Source organism: Stegodyphus dumicola, chromosome 1 (genome assembly GCF_044657685.1).
Source record: "Stegodyphus dumicola isolate Sdum_Otavi_A_Nest chromosome 1, ASM4465768v1".
Taxonomy (NCBI): domain Eukaryota; kingdom Metazoa; phylum Arthropoda; class Arachnida; order Araneae; family Eresidae; genus Stegodyphus; species Stegodyphus dumicola.
Window position 1 is genome coordinate 211,916,538 of NC_140768.1, and position 25,902 is coordinate 211,942,439.

The 25,902-nt window shown below is 32.1% G+C and overlaps 1 protein-coding gene across 6 annotated transcripts in view; it reads right to left on the minus strand.

Moving 5' to 3' along the window:
- The window catches only part of LOC118190737 (uncharacterized), a 272,297-nt gene that overhangs the window by 190,108 nt on the left and 56,287 nt on the right, over positions 1-25,902 (minus strand). Inside the window, exon 2 of one of the 6 annotated variants that reach the window (XM_085825153.1) lies at positions 24,914-25,067. The exons of the other annotated variants lie outside the window; for them this stretch is intronic. The gene's annotated coding sequence lies outside the window, so the exon portion shown is untranslated. The remainder of the gene's footprint in view (positions 1-24,913; positions 25,068-25,902) is intronic. 6 annotated transcript variants of the gene reach the window in all.

Below are 25,902 nucleotides of genomic sequence, written 5' to 3' on the forward strand. Positions count from 1 at the left end.
GCATGAAACAATGAATTAATAATCACAAAACCTTTAATATGAAGACTTTTGAATTAAGAATGCATTTATTTAAAACCTCTGCATTTAATAGTAATGCACATTTACGGAGTTAGCGCACTAGAAAAAATACTGACTTTTCTCACTTTGAAAACAAAGGACTACGTTTTTTTATATTAATTCACCATACTACAGTGCCGTAATAAGAGTAATCTGCAACAAAAATGCAACACACGTCATTAACGATAATAATCTTTTCGGTAGTGCTATCAGAATGTAAACAAATGGTATGGACGTGTACATTCGAGCCCAAGCAAAGTCAAGGCGTTCCTAAGCGTAGAGGAAATGACGTCATTGGAAGCCGTATCCAATCACGAGGGTGAATTTTTTCCTATGCGCGTGGCGCGGTACAGAATGCTTATATGCGTCCCGGCCACCCTGCCATGTTTATAATGTTAGTCTTTCAGAGCGTCAGGCAAAAATGTGATAATATATCAATTGCGACTTTCAGACTCTAGTAAACCTTCTGCTTCCCAGATTATACTGCTTCTATAGAAAAGGACTTAAATTTCAGAATACTTCACTGGAAATGTTTTGCTTCTGAAGAAAATAGACCCATGCCTGATTGCCCATGCAATCAATAGAGATTTATTTAGAATCTCCGCTAATCTACGTTTGGTTTTTGCCTATTTTTATATTTTACTTTGGCGTGTTTTTCTCCCAAACGTATTTAACAGGTATTTCCAACGTTCTACGTTCAAGTTTCGTTTCATACAAGTGTATCTCAGTTCTACAGTAAGTAATTAAATTATTTAAAATTTTTGTTATCATTATTTCACAGGGTTTTTGTTCCATCTTCTTGCAAAAAGGAAAAATCAGTCGTTGGCCTACAATTCCAAGTAACTTGGAAGAACGGTAAGTGTTATTGGCGGTGCGTGAGAGTTTCGCAACACTGATACAACGGCTGCCAATAGCAACGTATCAAGGCTGCACGATAGGGGATTGATTTATCGATACAGGAAATGTCAATGCCGTTCTCGGGAAAAACGAAAAAAATAGAAATTCACTATTGAAGCCAGAGAACGTTTTGAAGCTCAAGACGCACAAAATACCCACGAAGTTCTTAAATTATGCAAAGACTATTTTCTAAATTCAGTAATCTTTGACAGGCAAAATAGTCTTTTCAGATTAAAATTAAATAAATAAATAAATGAAAGAAATGCCATTAATGTATCAGATTTCTATACATATGTACGGGTATACAAGATTCTTAAAAAAAACTGGCAAAAATCATAAATAAAGGCATGTGCACGGGACCTAAATAAGCAAATTTTATAATGGAATATGTTCGCGGAAATAAAACGCGGGGTACAAATAGGGCGCAGCCCCATCCACCTAATCGACAAGATTTTATGACAAACAAGGGCTGCGCCAAGCAAAAACCGAGGTGGTACGGGGTGTTGTTGCGCTGCATGTAAAACTTTCTACTAGCGTAAATTGTCATTCCCCATCCCGATTTTGAGATCATGAACTGCTACACGAACGCGAAGCTCATTGACATGCATTTTATCGTTTGGGCCTGCGACTGAAACGAAACAGGTACTCCAAAATGGTACAGGAGCTTGAGCACCTGTTGCTTCCGTCCGCAGCCCTATAGATAAAGTGCATGTCCGCGAGCTCTGCTTACGTGTACCGATGCATCATTCGAATTCCGCACGGGGAATAACGATTTAAACCAGTAGAACATTTTTACTTACCGTTCAGCAGCGCTCCGTACCACGCAATTTTCCTATGCGCATTCCGTTTAAAATCTACTTATTTTAGTTCTCTCTGCCTGCCTTTAACACCTCTGCTAGGTATTTTTCAATCACCTTGTAAAATACATTAGTGGCCTAAAAGTTAATAAAGATTATTATCATAAAATATGTATCATAGAGCTAAGTAAAATTTCTGCGAACCACAGTGGCATAATCCATGACGTCAGAAACTTTCTTTTTTTTATTACGACAATCGTTTGAATGGTAATAACATTATTAAGATATGCATACGTTATTTTGAAGTCATTTATTTTATTATAAGCAATATAACGATGTAATATGAAAGTTAATTTTAAAACCTTATACAGAATGGAATGATAAGACTTAAATAATTGGAAATTCAGAGGCTCTATGAAGTAAATCACAATGGATATGTATTGCATTATAAGTATTATATTATTAAAATTATGTCACACAATCTGAAAATATTTGGAGACCTCACAGAAATTTTTTTGGCCAAAACTTAATTTTTTAATGACTCTGTTTATCGCATATTTTTATTTTCGTAAATGTCCTTGGGATGTATCTTGGGATACAGCAAGCAAGCACCAAGTTTCTATTTCTTCTCTTCTTACAATTCTGGAAAACCTTAAATAACCCAACTTCTGCTTTACTTTTCCAACCTCTGCTTTACTTTTGGCATGGACATTCTGAGACGTATTTGGAAAGAACTTGACTACCGCATTGAAACCTGTCATGTTACAGAAGTGTACCACATAAAAAATTTATACTTAGCCATGTAAGCTTCATGACATATTCTTCAACTAAGCTGTATTATTAACTTTTATTTCTATAAAACTCTGAAATATCTATTTTTTGGACCAGCCTTGCACTAATAAAAACTTTTAAACATAAGCCAGATAGACTAGAAGAGAAACACGCTAATGTGACAATCAAAATCGTAAAAACAACCTTGTATTTAGCGTAAGTAAATTGAAACACTCAATCGATTTCGAGGGGAGCTAAAGGTCCCTCCTCATCAGGAGAAAGAAATACCTGGAAAGAAGAAAATAAAGGGGAAGGAGTCTCAGAAACACGTGGTCCTTATCAGCACTGCACGTGGTTATAACTGGATTGCTTTCCATTATTTGAAGTTCAGATTTTGAGCGTGAAGGTGCATATGCCCCTCGCACCCTATTTTTAACTTTTTAACTTGCTAACTATTTATAACTAATTTTTCTTGTCCTTTATGTTTGATCAGATAGCCTGGCTCAGTAAAAGTAGACGGCCAGTGCAACTCTGATTAAAAATCCAGTTATAACCACGTGCAGTGCTGATAAGGACCACGTGTTTCTGAGACTCTTTCCCCTTTATTTTCTTCTTTCCAGGTATTTCTTTCTCCTGATGAGGAGGGACCTTTAGCTGCCCTCGAAATCGATTGAGTGTTTCAATTTACTTACGCTAAATACAAGGTTGTTTTTACGATTTTTGATAAGCCAGATATTTTTAATAATTTAACAGCATTTTAAACCATTAAGCAACAACATTTTAAATCATTAAAAACATTTTTAAACTTAACAAGACTTTAAATCACTAAGAACATTGTAAGGTTTATCCTAAGTTTTTAACAGTTAATTTTTAGGTAAAGCCACTTTCCTGTCGCCGCTTCTAATTTCAGCTTACAAATTTCCTGCCAGAATGTGTTTTTAAAATCGAGGTTAAATGCAAACGAAGGAAGAACAATATTTAAAGTTGAAGTTCCACTGACTTCGTTAGAGAGCCAGAGATTCTGACCAGCGTGTGTTCACCTTTTGGCTATACTCTTTGCAAGCTATTACTACGTTCTGCCGTATTTCCGGGAACTTGATAGCTTAGCCGTTTGGTTAGCGTTTAAGGAGCCAACTTCTGTAGAATTTTGATAGCTTCGGCTATATATTTTCAGTTATGTTTTATTTCTTAGTATTCTTGAGTTCAAGCTCAAGTAGAGGCTTTTCTATATGTCCTGAGAGAGGACCGACTGTGAACTTTATTTTGAGCAATAAAAGGTAATCAATCCTTCTTGAGTTTCTGTCTCCTGAACTAAAGCGATTATTCGCTTACCAATTCTCAAGGTTCCACGCATTTAGCTGTAAATTCTAAGTTAAAACATTACAGTATTTTTAAATAATGTGTTTGCAAATCAATGGAATTATTCTCCTTTCCAAGTGACATTAAGAGAATGCTTTAAATCTGTCTAATTAAAATATGCTTATTTATCCTGACGTTGTAACGTAATTTTCCTATTAATAATCATATTTGATAGCATTAAACTGTAAATTGTTATATAGCTTGTTACTTTGGGGAAAAGGAAAAATTTTAAATGAAGATGCTAAAAAGACAAAAGAAATAACAAGTCAACACATTCAGCATGAACATATACATGCGCAATAAATAGCACCTTGCAGATAATTGCTTCCCCCATTTCTGAATAGTTATCAAGCATCAAGATTTCGTATTTGAGCAAGACAGTTATGTGAAATGCTCTTTCGTTGCATTGTATATCAGTTTCCTAACGACGAAGCAAGTTTATGAACAAGCAAACTCCACGATATCACGAATAAAATTAATTCAGTAACCAAACACATTACATGGGAATGATCCCGTGTATGGACCTATTACACAATGGAACCGCATTTCAAGCCACGATACAAGGATGCCCGAATAAATTACTTCACATCTTCACATTACCTCTATTGTTCTTGCCTCTTTTTAATATCCATTGCCCTACATTTGACCTTTTTGGAAGAAAAAAGTGTTCATCGCATAGGAGACTATTTTAGGCTAATTGCGTTCACAAACTGAATTCTTTTGCACCCAAAAAGTAGAATTTGATGAGAAAATTGCAAGAGGAAAAGCGATAAAATTGTGACACAAAATGATATGAAGAAGAATGAAGATCTATGTGGAAGATACTTGGAATAAAGGTCACTGTTTTAGTTTTCTATCACCCCTGATGTAAAAGGTCAGAACCGTGCTACACATTTTAAGCATATAGAAACTTTAAATTACATTCATGTTTTTTTAATGCATTGAACAAAGGATGCCCGAACGTTTTAGAAAGATGTAAATATTATCGTAACGACTGTTATAAAAAAATTGTTAAATTTTATATTCAACTCAAGCATATCAGTCAATATACATAAATCATAAACTACTGCAGTGAATTTATCTAAATCAAGGCATGCGGATAGCTAGAAATGATATAATATAAAGAAAAACTAGTTTTCCAACAATCCGCAGAGATAATGAAATGAAATCATGTTTCTGACATTCTTTGCTTTCTTACAACAAGAGAATTCTAGTCATAATTAAAAACAAAATCAAATTCTTGAAACTTCGATTAACCGAGCTAATACGAAGGACGACATCCATGGCTACCTCTATACTACGGTTGTTCTAACAGCAGTTTAAAAACATGCAGGAAAAGGAATTAATCATATTATAATCAACAGAAAAGTTCTGCTAGCAATATAAATATATACTTTCAAGCAAAATCTTCTGGAGAATTAGATCATGTGGTTACGTACACTGAATCTTCGCTAAAAAAAGAACACATTGCAAATAACAAAAGAATAAACATCATTTAAAGATAAATAAACTAAATTGAATTAAAAGGTAATATTTACAAAATTCTCAAACTGTGTCATTGAATTCAAACTCATGTGAGAAATCGGTTAGAAAATTTTTTACTTTTAACTGCTCAATGTTTACATAGTTCAGATGATGTACACTCTGCAAAAAAATGGGACAGTTCTATATCTTCCGCTCTATTGACCGATTGACGAAATGCGTTTTTCATGTCTCGAAAGCGTGACTTAAGATGTATATTAGATTTATATATAACATTGTTCTAACATAGGTACTTTGACACAAAATCGGACTTTTTCTGAAATGACTTATCGAATTTTTTTGCACATTTCGATTCTATGACCCAAAGTTTTCCAAAGTGCCAAGTTTTGTAAAAATCGCACTTAGTTTTTAAAAAATTACCTCTAAAAATTTTAGGTCTTCAACATTAATTGAATTTAGTATATATTTATAAGTATCTCATTTTTTATTACATTTGCTCGATTCCTTCTTTCATAATTCGAAATTTAAATTCAATCCAAGTAAAACAAGCATATATTTTCTAAAAAATGTTTTGAATTTAAAATTTTTAGTAATTAAAAAAAAAATTCCGAAAACGTCTTTGCATTATAACCTATAAAATTTTTACCATCCGCTTAAAGTAGATGTGTATCTAGGCAAACCTACAAAAATTAGAGCTTTTATTCAAATTTTCCAAATATATACGTGAATTTATATATTGGCATGTTTTGAAATTTGTTATAAGCGATAATAATGCCAAGCGTGCTTTACGCACTTTTTAAAATAATTGGAAAGTAAGAAAGCTGCATCTTTTTTCCGATTGTGCACAATGAAAGGGAAAAGAAAAGAGGTTACCATAAATTCAGAACATCGCGTAGTGAATTATTTTCGGCGCAAACTGAAAAAAAGCGCGCTAAGATAAATTTTTAAATGTCTCGGTAAGTTTCTCAGCAAATTTTGCAAAATTTAAAATTTAAGCATAATTTGAGTCATCGGACCGAAACATGTAAAAACATCAGTATGTCATATCCGATAGAAGAAGTCTAATTTTATGTCAAAATATTTATATTAGAATAGTTTCATTCAAGTCTAATATATATCTTAACTCTAGCTTGCAGATATGAAAAAAGCAAATTAAATTTTACTTTAAACTTACCATATTACGTCTTAAGGAGAATAAGCTTATGCCCAGATCATGGGTTGCATTTTGGGGTCCGTTTTGTCGATTTCACGAAGATGAAATTTAAGAGTAGAAGATAAATTTTAATGTCTGCTTGCTTGCAGACTAAAGCAGGTGATATCGCTGAAAGTTATCCACCTTCTAAGGACAGCTACTGAACGTTATTGGCCATTTAAAGGCCCGATTTTAAGACATTCGGTGTGACAACATAAAACTACGTAGCAATACTGCATCCTGTTGTAGGATCATGTGTAATATGTGTTGTAGTTTTCAATCATCCAAAGTTTAAGCGAATTATCACTAAGTAACAACTGAAACTTAAGAATGGTGTAAAAGACCCTCTATATAAAACTGAATAAGAAGAGAAGGCACATTTTATGCTTACAGCTCAGCTTATTCAGTTAAGGCGAAATAACTGAAAGTAATAGTAAATTCAAATGCAAAACTTAAATTCAAATAAACTAGTAGTCAAAGGTTCCACAAATCAGTTTAAGTGAAGTTGGCTAAAAACTTAACCGGCGTGGATATTCACTACTTGCAGAAATGCAAGAAAGACCTGCATTCACTACCTGCACATCTTATGTTATCTAGCAGCTTAGTAACGTGGCTTGGAGAGACAGAAGGCACTCTGTCTTACAATCTAAAAAATCTCATCGTAAATGCACTCGAACGATTTTGCATTCTGGCCGGAAAACGGAAGAAAGAAATGACAGTAAAGAACCAAAACATAAAATAAGTAGTTAATTAGAAACTAATTAATAATTATTTTATCTGTGATGAGACAAAACAATTCCTAATTCTTCAAACCCTGCTATTGTATAAACAGTTAATTATATTATGTAATAATCGGAACTGGAAGATTTTATATTCTTCTGACTGTATTTAGAAAAATATGCTTTAAAATATCCAATATTTAATGATTATTTTAAATCGTAAAGTAAAAACTCTTAAACACTTCTTTAATAATTCATTAATTAAAGCGGCCAAAGGTTAAAGTTCCAATTTCTCTCCGCTTGATTGGTCTGTGATCTATTGTTTTTAAAACACAATACGTCATTTCCTGTTGCAACATTCTTATGGACTGAAATGATAACTTTGAAGGTTATGATCACTGAATTGAATCTGATTTCAAAAGCTAATAGTTATAGATATTTGTATTTTCTGATGGTGAAAGGTTTACACTATAACATAATATACCTCACTGAGCGCAAATTTGCTTACAAAGCAAGTATCGACTACCCATTATACTTATATATACTCAGAAATTTTATAATATTTCTTAAAAAATACAAGAACGGAATTAAATAATAGTCTTCACAAAATATACTTATAAATTCTATAAAACCCCGAAAGAAATATGAAGAGTGATTGTGAGTTTTTGAATCGGAGAAAACAATTTTTTTAATTCCAATTCCATTACACAAAGACAAATAAAATACCATAACAAACGAATTTGAGTTTCATTCAAGTTAATTTATCACCTCTCTTGCAACGGCAGTAAGTGTAAATATAAATTATTCAGCAAACAAGAAGATATAGTAAACTATAATACCACACCACAAGTGTTACTGAATGGTAAATACTTTATTTAATAATTATGCGAATATTATCAATACAATAAATGAATATCTTTTTATATGTAAAGTTTTAATTATTAATACATTAATAATTGACTGAACATGGCTGTATGGGTCCCAAAATTAAAGCCGTGTTATAAGGCCACCAGTGATTAGTTGAAAGGTAAGATTTTTACAAAGAAAATCGACGTACACTGCGCAAAAAAAGGGGGGAGCACTTCTATATCTCCCGTTTTACTAGGCCGATTGACAAAATTCAACATGCGTTTTTCATGTCTCGAAAGCGCGACTTAGAATATGTATTAGATTTATATATAGCATTGTTCTAATATAGGTATTTTGACACAAAATCGGACTTTTTCTGAAATAGCATACCAATATTTTTCCATATTTCATTTATACGACACAAATTAGGCCAAACTACCAAGATTTGTAAAAATTGCACGAGTAGTTTTTAAAAAATTAGGTCGCAAAATTTTAGTTAGTGTTAATTGAGTTTGGCATATATTTATTAATATTTCTTTTTTTATTAAACTTTTTTGATTCTTCCTTTCCCATTTCGAAAATCAGGTTCATTCCAAATAAAAGTCACTCATTTTTTATGATTTATTTTTAAAACTTGTATTTTTAAATAATTTTTAGAAATGAAATTTTTCAAAAACATTTTGAATTATAATCTATACAAATTTTTCCATGATCTTAAAATAGACGTATTTCTAAGCATACCTGAAAAAAATTACAGATTTTATTCAACTTTTCCGAAGATATTCCGAAGATATAATTTATATATTCGCGCTTTTTGAAATTTGGCATATTTGTTGAAAGCGATAAAACAGTAAATGTGGTTTAGACCCTTCGCTAAAATTATTTGAAATTAGGAACGATGTGACTTTTTTTCCGGTCATGTACAATGTAGAAAGATAGGAGCGAGGTGCTTTTTTTCCCGCGTTGGCATAAATGGATGGATAGGAAAGGAAAATTGGTTGCCATATATTAAGAAGTTCGCCAAGTGAATTATTCTTAGCGAAAACTGAAAATATAGCACCAAGATAATTTTTTTAATTTCTCCCTAAATTTCGCACTAAATTTTAAAAAATTTAGTATCTAGACAAAATTTGAGTCATAGAATCGAAATATGCAAAAATATTGGTATGTTATTTCAGAAAAAGTCCGGTTTCGTATCAAAATACCTATGTTAGAACAATGCTATATATAAATCTAATATATATCCTAAGTCTCACTTTCAAGACACGAAAAATGCAATTTAAATTTCGTCAATAGGCTAAGTAGAACGAAAGATATATAACTGTCCACCCCCCTTTTTTTTCCGCCGTGTACATCTTGCACAGAAAAGGGGGAGCACAGTTCTGTGTCTTTCGTTCTACTGGATGGATTGACGAAATTTAACTGGTGTTTTTCATGACTCGAAAGCGCGACTTAGCATATGTATTTGATTTATATATAGTATTGATCTAACATGGTTATTTTGACACAAAATCGGACTTTGCTGAAATGGCAAGCCACTTTTTTCCCATATTTCGATTCTTATGCTTGTACATTATTTCGATTCTTAAACTTGTACAATTTGATGAGAAATTTAGAAATTTTGAAATTTATTTTGGCGCAATTTTTTCAATTTGCACGAAGAATAATTCACTTGGCTAAATTCTTATTTTATAGCAAGCTATTTTCCTTTCACTTTTTTCATTGTGCCCGAACGGGAAAAAAGTGCATCGTTCATGCTTTCAAAAATTTTTAACAGAGTGTGTAAAGCCCATTTGGTGTTATTATCGCGTATAACAAATATGCCAAATTTCAAAACGTCCCAATATGTAAGTTCACGTTTATCTTTGGAAATTCTGAATAAATAACTCTAATTTTTTGCAGATATACCCACAAATATGTCTACTTTAAGATGATGGTAGAAATCTAATAGATTATCATCCAAAAACGTTTTCGAAAAATTTATTAAAATTACTAAAAAAATACAAATTTTAAAAACAGATCAGCAAATAGCTGCGAATTGCATTTGGATTGCACCTAAGTTTCAAACTGTGAAAGAAGGCTTCAACTAAGTTTAATAAAAAAAAGTTGTTAATAAATATATATTAAGGATATAAATTAACTATTAATATTGTACTTCTCCCCTTGCATTTTGAAAAAGAAAATTATTAAAATTTGGAACTATCTTATATCGAGCTGGGACTTATTTTCAAACTTATGGGATCGTACCATCCAAAAAATATGTGTATTGGTAGACAGCACATGGTCAGCTCAATGGCCGACAAAAGAGTAAGAAATTGGAATACAAGTAATTACATGCTGGAAGTTTGTACTCCTAGCCTTCTAAACAGAAATTCTGATAAACTCGGAAGGCTTTATAAAATAGTAGAAATCAACGAAAGGTTTTTAAGAATGGCAAAGACGAAGCAGGTTGAATAATTAGTTGTTCATTTATAAAGAGTTGTCAGCTTCTTCAAAACTCAGTAGGAAAAGTTTGTGAAACTTTGGCAGGATTTCCGCCAATTTTCATGGTTCGACAGTAGCCAGCATTCACAGTCAACGGGTTAATACGTAACTTCCAAAAACAATTATGCTTCATTACTTACTTTCACACAGTCGCCTAAAATTTTGGCATTATCTTTAAAAATAATTGCTAACTTTAGCTTCCTTTTCAGAAACAATAATGTAAGTCCTGAGAACTACTGCATTTATATTTTTCTATGCCAACAACATTTTGCTGTAGATAATTACTTCAGATTAAATTTTGAAGTATGCATATTAGTAGGTGAATTAAGAAACTGCTAGGAAGAACAGAATTGTTCAGAGACTGCAAAGAATTTTAATATGACATCCAGTTATTTAATAAATTATGCTTCACCTCTTTACCAATAGGGTCTTCAGAGCAATTTTCTGACCCAAAAGTTGCATATGTATATTTGTGTAATGATAATAAATATCTCACACTCTGGATAGCATCTAGACTATCAGTGTTCAAAGATGTTCTACTTTCTGTCATAATATCACCCATATAAATAAATGAACTTTCAGCAGGGTCCGTGAAAGCAAGTTAAAATAGATTTAATCAATTTTGCTAATACAGGGTATTTTTTTTTCAATCTTCTTTTGACATGAACATAGCATCAAAAGCTTCAGTTTTTCAACTAACAACAAATTCATACAAATTATAGTTTCATACAAACAATAAAACTAACTTTTCTCTCTATGGCAAATTTCTTAGCAAACTCAATTTGTTCATATAAGAAATTTTACCTCTCATTGAGCTTACCTCTTATGAGCTCATTGGTGTAGTCTAAAAATTATTCCGATGACTGAAAGATGTATTTATTCTACAACTAAATTTCGGAAAGAGTTTACATTTTAATAAACCCGAAAATTCCGGATTTGGAAAAGTGAAATCACGGCTCGGACCATACGCACCCCTGAAAATTAGATATATACAGGCAAAATACATAATACACAAAAAAATAACTACATAAACATCGCATATATACATATACCTATATATCTATATAAATAAAAATTGCTTCATTCATGTTTTATATATGTCTAATAACTTAATTTATGTCTAATTAATATCGGTATGTTTTCTAAGAGGCCAAGCTAAGGAGATGCATTCCGCAGCATGAGGTATATATGAGTCACGTGATTTCTGAGATCGTCTTCCTTGTTAGCTTATATTAGCTATGCATAAGTCACGTGATCTTTCAGGTCATCGTAATGTATCTCATTGTTTCTAAGATAGCATCACTTAGAGGAAGACATCTGAAGAATGCTATTTTATTGCTAGGAGCATTATTACGAAACCTTGCTATATATGTGTGGTTTTAAATAACATTTGCAACTACGATATAAATGCAGAACTACAATAAAAATCATCGTGAATAAACTTAACATTTATGACAAAATATTAAGTAAAAGAGTTGTCTGTTAAGGTAAATGTGTCAAAATATTCTTTTCAGTTATCTTAACGTTCTGTTGATTGAGATTAAATTGATACTTAGGTTTCTTATTCTAGTTTATACGATCAACAAACTTGCAGTCATAAGGATACAAATGAGAAAAGCAAGTTAAAACAGAGAAGAATGGTGTATTTCTTCGTGCTTAATTGTATCAACGAACACAAAACAACACTGGTAACCAATAAATTAATTTTATATTCTCCCAACTACACCTTCGCACCATCAGTTGCGCCCACGCCTTTTTAATCATTTAACGTTAAACAAACAAAAGACCTCAATAAACGCATTTCAATTATTCTAAACGGCCCATTACAGCTTTCTTCACCATCTTTCAGATACTAGAACAATATTCCTTTGCAATTCAAATACCACTTTTCTTGAATATTCATACTAAGACGTTTTCTTAATAGAATATCAAAGAGGTAACATCAATAATGTCACTTTAAAAATAAAATAATTTATTAGCCACGAGGAGAATTGTGCAACCATGATTTATCTTTCTTCTTGTTAAGTATACCTAACTTGAGATTAGTTGCATAAGTGATACAATAAAAAATCAGCTCCTAATGTCCTTTACATGTTTTTTCGCAAAAGTCAGCAATCATTTACTTGTATGCCTAATGAGGGAAAATATTCTTTCAATTAATTAACTATCGTCAACTCGTGCTTTCCACTCCGGAGTACTTCAAGCTTTTTAAAGCACTGAACTAAATGCATTAAATTTTTTTAGGTTAATTCTAATGACTTCGAAGTACTTTGGATTATACGGTTGGTAAAACTTCGTGATCAAAAGGGGAAGGAACTTCTGTTGGTATGGCTTTTTTATCCTGCATAGCTTCAATCAGCTCGCTGCATGGCATACATTACTGGACATGAGTTTAAACTGCAGAAGCTTTTTTTCGGGCTGCAGCAATCAGAAATCTCCAGTAAGGACTTTTTCCAATAATTTTCTATGCACAGTTTTATTTTTTCCCTTCGATCCATAGCTAATAAGCAATTAAAAACCCCAGAATCATAATTTTTTCCAAACACAAGATACTGAAGTAAGTTGACGCATATATTGAATGAATCAAAATTTAATGGAAATAAAATTTATAATTCATTCATATGTGAGATGTTATACTTATGTACTTCTATATATGTGAGTTTAAAACAGTGTTTCGAATTTCGTACATAAATAGATAAATTTAGTGAAATGTATATGTGAAATTATATTTATTTGTATAATGTATGTGGGAATCATCAACGCCCGATGCCAACTTAGCGAAGTACCAGCTGACGTCATCGCCGCACAGCGCAGTAAGAATCATTCCAGACAGCAGTAGATAGCCTCCAGACGTGGTCGAGAGTGGAGGGTAGATGCGAGCAAACGGCTCGTATGCCTTCAAGAGTTGAAGAAGACAGACAGACGGTCTTCTTTTGATTTTTCGCCTTTAGCTGTTATGACTTTAGATGATCATACTATTTAAAACTAGCTGTGTACTAATATATTCCATCAACGCCGGAGGAACTCTGTGTGAAGGACTGTCTGTGATTGTGCATCATTACATGAATAATTCTTCATTTAATCTTTACTTAATTTATCTTTATTATTTTTATTTCTTATCGCTAAATAAAAGCATATTTAAAATACTACGTTCGAGCCCTCATGCTCTGATTTAAAAGAGAACCCCACATGTATAACATGAAAATCTAAAGACAGGATGCTCTACCGGAAAAATAAGAAAACATGTGCAAGTATTTAACATTGAGTAAATTCTATCTCGCTAATTTGAAGAGATATCGCCAAGCTAGCAAAGGTTTTGAAGACTAATTTTCCAAAAGTCGCCAGACCTGGCGACCATTTGGTGACATTTGGATCCAATCCCTGTATAACTGTAATGGATATTGTAAAATGCATTAAAATTAAAATTATTAAATATTCATATAAATATTTATTATTAAATATTGTTATATATTTATATAAATTATAATTGTAATTGATATTTTGTGTAATTGTAACTGTATTCGGTCCTCATATGCTTACCATTAATTTCGAGAGTAGAAAGTACTAGAAATATCTCGGCGATCGGGTGAAAACTATATACGGCCGGAGAGAGAGCATCCTCTCTTAGTTGTTCAGCGTGATGCGATGAGTTGTTAGTTCAGCGTGAGTCTGGAATACTGAGAATATCTTCGTGTTAGCTTCCTCTTTAGATGCACTTTGCATTGCGTTGTTTTGTATTTAACGTTTTTAGTAGTTTGAAGTGTAAGTACTGATTGCACTCTGTGATACTGTGAACACCTGTACGAGAATTTCTGTGGAAAGTCCCAGAACTCTGAAGTGTTTCTTTTGATTAAATATTTTTTTTCAGTCTATCATCGGACCTGTGTGCATTCAATGTATTACGAACCCGTACGCAAGAAAGAAGTTTACTAAAATTTTTAGATTTAGTTCTAAAAGCTACACTCAGATCACGAAAAGTAAACATTTAAGAAAAAAAAAAACTTTCATATAAATTTGAAACCGATATCGGCAGTTTTAATCGCTCAAAAGTTTCCATGTCAAAGAGGTAAAAAATAAACGATTCATAAAATGTACGACACGAAAAAATTGATTCTAACTTGTGAAATACAGTAGCTTCAACTCGCCTTCCCCCAAAAAATACCGCTGCCTTGAGCTCAAATATGTATGCGCGATTCAGACTGTTTCACTGCGTATGTATTGCTTTGATGAGTATTATTAATTTTATAATTCTCTGACCCATTTAAAATGCACATGGTAATATAAAATTCAATTCTAAAATCCAGACAAAGTATTGTATCATTGCTTCATCTTTTTTTTTTTAAATTATACCCTGAAATATCAGAATCCCCCACCTACCATGTGTATATACGAGACAGCAGAAATGCACTGTAAGTGTACAACGCAGTGTGTGCTTTGCTTTATTATTAACCTACTCATTGTTGCTAACAGTGATACCTATTAGGCTTAATTTATCAAGCAGCCTTTTCCTCATTTATAGACCTACACGATTATTTCGTTAACTGCGCGATTCGTTCGTTACGCGATTCGTTCGTTAATTCGCCGTCTTGGTCTGTATAATGGTTTAGAGTGCTGGCTCTCATATACTGGCCCCGGATTTAAATTGCGAAGAAGGCATGGATGTTTGGTAACCTAGTGTCTTTGCGACATGAGGAACTTTTGAGCCGAAAGTCCCTTGAGATGTAAGAGAAGAGGGACAAAAATCTCCTTCAAAATTGGAAGAAAGATAAGCAAACGGATTGTTAGCTCTAAGGTGTCCGAGGCCTTGGCCAACGAAAATGCAGTCCTTTTCCTCTGGGTCATGATGAATTTGAGGACCTGATTATGGATCGTGCATAAATCAGAAGGATTAGTTATAATAACAACACCTAAACCTTTCGGTATTATCTGCTGTTTCAGTCTTCATGTATCCATAATGTGTCTTGGATTGTTTTACCAGCTTTATTCTTAATTTCTTAAAGGAAATACTGAGCATTTCTCAGCATCATCACCTAGTTCCTCTAAATTATCCTCATCATATGAACAGCATCTGAATCTCATCCCGTGTGTGCCTTTTAGTTTATTATTCTGTCCCTTCTTTTATATTTTCACACAGCAAAAATGTGCAAAATAATAAATGAAGTTACAAAGTAAAGAAGCAAAGAAGAGGCTGAAGCTGGACTAAACCTAACATATCATCTTAAAAATTTATCATCTATTTGCATATTTACTCCAGTGCAGTATTAAAGGTTAGAAATTAGATTCTGTATGTTATTTGGACCAGGGGTTCTCAACCACGGAGGAATTGCCCCATAGAAAAGAATTTCAAAGTTTTAGAGGGGATGCGGTCAGCCTTTTATTTAGCTGTCGAGTATTTAGTTACGTTTACGAATATAAAAAAATAGCTGTTATATAAAAAACTAAGAGTAGCAATGCTACTTAAAGAAATATGCTTTTGGATACACAATATTTTTTGTTCTTCTATCTGGTGTGTACGCGATTAAATCGAACGTTTTAACGAAATTTTGATAAATTAACAAATTTTTAATAAAAACTTTGCGATGACACAGCAAAAGTAATGCTTTCGTTTGGTGGCACATTTTTTTTTCGTTTTGGTGGCATAAAATTGATTTCACAGCGAAAGTAATGCTTTGTGACGAATATTAAAAACTCATTTTCAAAAAGCAAAGAAAGTCCGTGTGATGCCATAACATGCATGTTAATGCGTGAAAAATTAAATATTTTATGCATAGCGTAATGATAACACTCTTAATATATGTAAATAAATACTAAAATATTTTAATTTGGTTAGTGGAAACACATTTCTTTCAAATAGCCGAGTTTGTTTATTAAATTCGAGACAAATTAATATAATTTCGTTTTCCCGAGTGGCAACACAATTTTTTATATCACTAAGTTTTCTGATTAAATTTGAAATCTTACGCTTTGCAGAGTGGCAACGCAAAAATCTTTTAAATCGTTTAGTTTTTAATCAAAAATTCGTTAAATTAGTGTAAAATGTATGCACATAAAGAGTGCGGACCCCATGGGATGGTTTTGGAGAAATCTTATGTAGACAGTGACCTTCCTCTTGTTTTGAAGGTCGAGTGTGACAAATTTTATAAAGATCGGAATTAACCTGCAAATTCCTACAAAAGACAAACAAACCTTTATTTTTATAGAGAGAGACTAGTTTCATTCAAGTTTTAGTACTTATCAACGTTTTCTATACTCTTTGTTATTTAATTTATAAAACGGTAAAAAATAATCTAAATAAATGTGTTTATGTATATGTTGAGTTTGGGAAATGTATTAATATTCGCTTAGACATTTAAACACCTGATATAATAAATCTATTCGTCATATTTTTCAGACATATATATGACGATCTCATACGTAAGATGACCACAAATTTTGTAAGATCTTTTACGAGAAAAATTGCTTCACGTACATGAGCTTGATGTGCTGATAATTTCTTTGAAAAAGATGTCTCAAAGGTCTTAATGCAATACCTTGAGGCAAACTTATTTTTTTATGATGGACCCTAGCCTGACCTAAAATGGCTCCCACCAAAATTATCGCCATGCCTTAATTTCAAACAAATAGCATAGCGATAAAAACTGTATGACAACGCAAATAAAAGGATGTTGACACCAAATATTATCGCCATGTATTATGTTTAAAGAAATAATATAGCGAACATAGAAAGATATATGTCAATACCGTTTCGAACCCGAACCCATAAGCACGGCAGTCAGAGTCATTAACCATTTTCCCGTCTGGGGGGCGGTCTTGAGGTAGCTTATGTAATCAATTAAATCCATTTTGTGTTGACATAAAACAAAAGACATAAATTTAGCTTTAAAATAAAAGAACATTTCATTTCAAAATAAACATTCATCTTAAATTCAGTCCGATACAATATCGGTTTAAATATCTCGTTAAATTATAATATTTGTGCGTAAAATCCAAGCATATCCTGCTTTGTGTTTTGTTAAGTTCTGCATGTAAACTGCAAATAAATTTGCCTGAAACTGAGCACTGTGTCGTGCTAATTTTTGTTTATAAATACAAGTAACTATAAAAATAAATTTTACTAACACCAGTGTTGCTGTTATTCTCGGTCCTTATTTTCTTATACTTATGATTTTTCAAATAAAAGGATGTTGTCACCGAATATTGTCATTATGCATTATTTTTCAAGAAATAATAAAGCGAATATAAAAACTGTATGACAACGCAAATAAAAAGGATGTTGCGGTCAAATATTATCGTCATGTATTATTATTATTAAAGAAAAAATATAGCGAATATAAAAAACATATGGTGATTTTTAACACTCTATCGGGAACTCTGAAGGTATGCTGTTTTTAAATATTTGGTAATGTTTCAATCGATATTTATGTGGCGTTAAGTGGGAAAAAAAGGATTTTTAATAAATTAAATTTAAAAGAAAAAAGTTAATAACAAAAGACAAAAAGTTAAGTGAGTCATCTTGTAGAAACATTAGATTATTTTGAGGCCGGAGAGATGAAAAATTAATCGCCGGGAATCGAACCACGGACCTCTGGAACACCGGGCCAGCTTGCAAGAACCACTACACTACGAAGGCAGGCTAGGAAGATGGGAGAAATACCTTATAATCTTATTAAGAAAACGGAACATTGATATGATTAACTGAGAAGAGACTGAAAAAAAATTAATGGTAAGACCTAATACTATATCGAGAATTCTAAACATATGCTGCTATTAAATACTTTTGTGATTTTTCTCGTGAACTTTATGTGGCGTAAGAATAAACAAAATAATATTTAATAAACGACACAAAAACAGAATTATGTAAGTCTCCCTGTTAAGGAATATGAACATTCATATGATGAACCGCGAAAAAAGTAGAAAAATATATGGCAAACACTTTATCTGGAATTCTAAGCCTACTTTAAGGTATCTAAGATTTACTGCTTTTAAAAATGTTATGATTTTACTGTTGAACTTCATGTGGTGTATAAGTGCGAAGAAAGCGATATTTAATTATATAATTAAAAAGAATAAGTTGTGTTAGCAGAAATGAGTCTTAGAGCAACCTGGTAAACTGCGAGCTCAGAGACAGCTTAAGAAACTTTAATAAACGTTCGGGTCTGAGGTTTATAAGGTCCCGCCTTCTTAGTGAGCCTTTGTGGTGTAGTGGTGTACACGCTCAGCGTGTATTGAGAGGTCCGCGGTTCGATTCCCAGCCAAGGCGTTGCTAACTTTTCATCTTGCCTGCTTTAAAAAGTACCTAATGGTGCCCGAACTAAAAAGAGTGTTGGATGATAATTCTCCTCACCCAGGATTTGACGATTGGGTCCGCTAAAAACCCCAGTCTAACTTTAAAAGGGGGGAGTATATAAGGTATTTCTCCCGCCTTCTTAGTGTAGTGGTCTGCAGGCTCAGTGTGTAATTGAGAGGTCTGCGGTTCGATTCCCGGCGAAGGCGTTGCATATTTTTCATCTTGCATGCTGCCAAAAAGTACCTAATGTCTCTACAGATTAAAATCTAAATTTTTTTTTTTTTTTTTTTTTTTTTTTTTTTTAAATGCTCAAAGAAGCGTTCGTTTAGAAATGCTATTAGTCTCGAAACGGGATTTTGCTTTAAGTCGCTGTAAAAGTTGAATCCCTCTTCAAATTGTTGGCACCAAATATTACCGCCCTACAGTACTTTCATATTAGAATTAATTAATTTTTATGTATATTTATCAAAATATTTCTTATAACTTTATTTAATGTATATTTTTATGTATAATTATTTAATGTATATATCCAAATTCCATAGTTATAAATTTAAAATAAACATGGTCCCACTGAGTGTGCAATAAAGCTGAAAGTCTTCTTGGCGGCACAGCTGCTCACCCAGTGTCCTGTCTCCTGTATTATTTAAAAAAAAAAATTAAATAAAGTAGAATTTGCATGAATGTAGGTATGTTTCTCACAATGTGAAAAATGAGAGCATTTAGAGCCATCATATTTTGAATAACGTAATCCTCCACCCGAAATTGAGCACCTGGAAACCCGAATTTTGAATTTCGAATTTGTTTTATTATCTATTTCACATTTTGTAAGACTTTAAGGAATTTTTGATTAACAAACTCAATGATTTAAAAGCGAACAATGGTAACATTGTATAGAAAAAACATTTTTATCCTCCAGCGCGCGAGACTGTGTATCGGAAATTCTGAAGATATGCTGTTTTTAAATATTTTATGATATTGCCATTGAATTGTGTTTAAGTAAAAAGAACATGATATTTAATATAAATAAAGGTGACACACAAAGCATTAAAAACACCCCTTTGGGCGTAATATAAAATCTGTACGCTTTGAGGTTTTTTTTTTTTTTTTTTTTCTTATATATTTTTTTCAGTTACTTTTATTAAAATACCTGAAAAGTGGTGAAGATTCAACTAGGCATAGAGATGGGAGTCTAGTATTCAGAATGGAACGGATTTTCTAGTACGCATGCCGGAAAAGATGACTAACACATTACAGACGTATCAATGAAAAGATTAAATTCATTGAACATGCGAAACTTAGTTCTGGGGTAACTAATATTACCAGACACACATTTATATGTAATTAATCTCGGCATTTGATTTAATGATTAGTCTTGTAAGACTGCAATCCAACTTGTCTATGCGGTAATTTAATGATTACATCTACAACGTTGTGTAATCTCTTTGTTTATACAACCTGATTAATACAAATTGCATTAAGAACAATGACACAAATGTTTTTGCTTTGTTCAAATTCTATTTAAAACTATATTAAGTGCAAAGGACACTCGCTCACTTGCCATGACCATTTGAAAGGAAAGACAATAGGCATTATTTCTTCATTTAAACATATCTAATAACTTCAATTATCTGAGCCAAATAGCTGCATCGCCAGTGGAGAACCTAAGATTTCAGACTTGTATCAAATACTGAACAAAATGTTCTTTGATGTACATTAACATAAAACAAACTTCAGCGATCTAACTTCATCGAGATTTTCTGTTATTAATTTTACCTTAAAATTGAAAACAAACAAGAGATTTTATGCATAGGTTCTGAGTTGATTTACCGCTTAAAAGCAAACGAAGATAACGAGTGACATTTCGCAGGATACCAAACATTCTTGCGGCGTTTCCGATTCGTAACTTATGGAAAAATGCACGTATAAATATCACCTTATATTTAAATAATGTTTAATTAAAGAAGTATTCTAATAATTATGTATTCTTAAAAAACTCTTGTCTCATGCACGCATCAAAGAAGTTTGTATCTCCAATTAACCTTTAATTAATACGTTAAGGAAACCAAGAATATACAAGCATCGTTATTTGCATCATTTTAATGAGAATACAAAGCGCATTTTACCTTCAAACAAAAAGTAGTCATGAATTTTAATGAATGAGACTTTTTCCTCAAAAATATCCAACACAAAGCTGTGCAACTTGTGCTCTGAGTCAATCAAATGAGTGACTCAACTTACACTCGACTAATACTCCAAGAAAAATAAAATAATTTTTTTTAAATATACAATTACTTGGATATTTATTCTCCTTCATTCTAATCGAGCAAATTATGTCCTTATATCAGAAAATAAGGAAATAAAATTAAGTACTTTAATCTTTAATTGTTGCAACAGGGTACTTCCACGGAAACAATTAAAGCAATAATAAAACTTTCTGCTTTGTTTTACAGAAATAATATTTGTAAACAATGCTTTATTTAGCAAATCTATATTTTCAAAAGCACTTAAGGTAAGAATTTCATTAATATGGAAATCTAGGATTTGCCAAAGAAAAACTGAGAAAAAGTTTATTTTAATTGCACGCATCGGTGGATCAAATCGTGGAATATGTATGTAACGGTTTTCCCATATTACATCTACAATCACTTTTTCGTATTTTTTCAAAGCGTATTTTTCAAGCGTGCGAAAATTCACACGCGGATCAAAAAGAAGGCACTGAACTGAATTTCCCACACACGCGGAATCAGTACTTTCATTACAGATACTGTGATCGACAACTTGTAACGCGTCTTTTTCGCTTCAAATGCGTTTGTTTGACAATGTCTTACATTGTCTAAACACCGTTTCTGGCATATAATTTAAGGGCTCGGAACATTTTTCATAAGCTCTCTTTTTAGTTTATAGCCACTATTTGAAACCAATGAAAATGTAAGGAGTTTACAACCTGACACTCATCATAGATGAGTGGTTTTTAATGTCCTACTTATCAAAAATACCCTTTATGTACCCCCTTGACTTCGCAGGCTCTTTCCTGATGCACGATTAAAATAAATGGGTAAATTAATTACACAAGCTTTTCTAACTGTATTATTATTTTTTACCACAAAGAATCCAGTGAAATCATTAGCTAAAAAAAAATTTAGCAGCAACAAATCAAAAAAAAAGGTCACAAAAAACAGATTGCAAATGGATAGCTACTATTTAACTAAAGTTAAATGTTAAATGAGAAAGTTTTTTTTTTTTTTTTTTTTTTTTCATTTCACTTGCAAATTTTAGAATATTATTTCAAATATTTGAAATTTGTTGTTTCAATTCTTCTTATTCTAATTTTTTTTTAATATTTCTGTATTTAATTTTAAGGTGACGTAAAACAAGAAAGCTTCTTTCACGCAAATAAGTATTTTAGAAAAGCATAAGAAACTTCAGGGCTATCGTATACAATTCAGGAGAAAATATACAAGTGAGCTTAAAATTCTAGAAGTAAGTTATTGTCGTACAATAATTTCAAAGTGCCATCACGGTAAGCTTCTAATTGTTGTTTTTCAGCTTATGTGAGACTTTCTTGATTCTAGACATCAAGTAAAAATGTTAAAGTATCTAATTTAATTATTTTTTGTATCGGAGACAGAAAAATATTCACAATAGGCAACCCCACCATAGATAAGTATGCCGTACATCTTGTATTAAGCATAATTCGTAAATCTTAAATCAGATAGATTTTGTATATAAGACTTTATAATACCATTTTAAAGAACGAAATTAATATAATTAATATAATAATTATACATATGTAATGAAGCAAACTTAGCTGTAATAATGTTATAGAAATATTTATTGCACAGATGTGGAACCATAATGAAGGAGCAAACTTGAAACTTAGCAGCAGAGGCTAATTTAATATTCATTTTTATTTCGGTGAACATTTTTGCGGCCAGAAACAAACTGGCACACTACTCATGAATATTTTAAATTTTAAGATAAGAATATTTTAATCAAGAATATTTTTAATTTTTCAAGAATATTTTAAATTTTAAGATAGCTTGGCGATAAAAAGGGGAAGTAGTAAGCAGCAGTCTATCAAGGCCGAAGTGCAGAAAGCAAAAGCCTCCATATAATTTAGAAACATAGTGCATATGCAATAGACGTATAACTATTTTTAGAATAGAGAAGAGAACTATAAGAATTTAAATTGATTATTAAGGGGTTATTCTTAATTTAAATAATTATTTATATTTACATATTTTTTACCTTTCTTCCCACAGCTACTTGATTCCTTCTTTTAAGGCTCTGATATTGTTTTTATGAATCTCTTTAAAGCTATTAAAATTTGAGGTTAAATGATTTGAGGCATTTTAGATTAAAGAAACGTGACGGATCTGATGACAGATCTGGTAAATAAAAGGGCGGTTGAGAATTGTAAAACTTTTCTTTGCTAGAAAGGGCTCGACAAGAGTGAAATTATATGACGGTGCAATGCAATGCAGAAGCCAGTTATTCGACTGAGCATTTTTAAGACTAACGCTCTAAATTCTCTTCAGAAATTTGTCTATTACGTTTTTGTAAAATATGGAGCTCACTATCTATGCACTAGGAACAAATTTCTTCTGAATGTTTCCTTCAAACTCAAAATACGTCACCAACATGGTCTTTATTCAAAATATCTGAAATCGAAGTTTCTGTGACCAAGATGAACTTTCTCCAAAACAAGGAGATGGCTGCCGTTTTCTCTTAGAATAACATGAAAAGCCCAAATTTAATCTCCAGTCAAAATTAATTTGAAAACTTTTGCTGTTCCACTTTACGAAAACGTTTTACATCTATGCTTTGCTCAGCTTTCGAATTCATATTAGCAGATGTTCATCGGATCAAGGCAAATAAGTAACTGCAGAGATGGCAACATAAATACACGTTGTGCATATTCAGAATACCACCAATGTGTAGGAACAAAAAAGATACATTTTTCTTCCTAAAAGTTTTTTTGTGAAAGTGGAGAACCGATATTTAATTTCTTAACAGTAATGCCCTCTTAAACAAAACTAACGTCACAACATCATGATAGAACATATTTTTAGCTATATCACAACCATATATAAATTAAAATTATGTTGATAGCGATAAATATATCGCCATTTTATTTATTATCTTTTAATTTCTAAAATTATAACTATTATTGTAAACACCGAAAGGTGAACATGAACTTAACCGATAAGTACTAAATTTTCGTCAGCGTTTCCTTTCACTACTTAGTAAATCATTTGTCATATTTAGACCAATAGTCTCAAAACGGCTGCTCACAGGACACATGCGACCCCCGAAGTGATGTTGGACGTCCTACGAATATATCTTTGTAAATTATTTAGCATTATTTTGGCATTAGTTATTATGGCAAGAATTTTGAGAAAAGTTTAAAGTTTCAATGATTTTGAGTCAAATTTTACATTGTTTAGGAATATATTTTAATGTAAATAGTTTTTTTTTCCGTAATTTTTGAGGGAAAAAAAAGTAGACTGACTGGCGAGCGTCTACAACTCGTATAAAGATGATTGCTAACAATTTGTCTCCAAGGTTACAAACTTAATAAAAATATAAACACCATGAGGTGTTGTAGCTGAAAGTTGTATTAGGAAATAAAGGAATTTATAATTATCGTACATAGCAACTCGCTGCTGCCTGCTATCTTCAAAAATCTGTTCCACAAGAATATCTGTACCGATGTGTGAAAATTCTTTAAGGAGAACGCGCTATAGTGTGCCTTTTATTTGTGTTGGATTAATCAAAAATGTGTGTCAGATATGAATAAAATGGAAATAATTGAAGTCGGCCACGTCTTCAAGTTTCTTCCTTTTCTATGCATCTAAGAGATAACGAACCATTGCCAGGTTATTACATATATGTATTATTTTTCTGAAGTTTAGATGCTAATCCCAAGAATGCGAATTGATGTGGCATTTATAGTATGTAAATATTAATTGAGAATATGCGAATAGGAAATATGCAGATAATAAAAATATGTCTTTACCTTCACCATTTGGGACGCAAGCAGCAGAGATCAACTCCATGAATACCATCCATACTTCTTTTTCGAATCACAAAATTCATTTCGCTACTATCTTGAAACATTTTCAATTGCAGCTCGTTCAGCATGGCCTTCAGTTAGACTGTGCTGTTGTTTTCTAATGCATAACAACAGTTTAAATTCGTAATAGCATCCATACTATAGAAAGTAACAATTTGAGTAAAATGCAAAAGCCATAAAGAATTTTCTCAAAAATTATTTCAGTCCCTCACTTAAGTTATCGTTAATTTTCTTGTTTACTCACCCTTTAATTAATTCAAATTAAACTGAAGACGATGCATGGAAAATAATGACGTCATAGCCTCGGTTGAGAATAGCGAGACTTTGTAAGGTTTAACAAAAACTTCCGAATTACATAATTAAAATTCTAAGAACAACTTAAGGCAACAGATGTTTACCTACATTCGATATTTTATACAAAAACATTACATTCATTAGAATTCATTGCACCAGAGAAATCATTTTCACAATACTTTAGGATCGTGATTATATTACTGAATGATGAGTAGCTTTAAAACTAAATGCTTTGGAAACCCTACAAATGGATGACAACGACGTCGCGTTTTGAATTACATATAAAACGCATGGCTTATACACGCATAAGGTTTCGTCTGATTCCCTAACTGAAAAACTGAATAAATAATAAAACGGAAATCAGTCTAGCCGTAAACTTTCTTCACTCGTAAATGCCAAATTGATCAAGTCAATACGTTAAAACCCTATGCTGCTTTATAATCCATCAATTGTGGGAAAATAAATAAAATTTCGGTTTGGTAAGAAAGTAATTTCAATTTTTAGCATGAAATAAAACTCAGTTTCTTCTACATAAAAAATTGAACTTTTAGACAGTCTATAAGGTACTTTTCCCACCTTCTTGGCGTGCCTTCGTGATGTAGTAGTTCTGCACGCTGAGCCGGTATTCCAGAGATCCG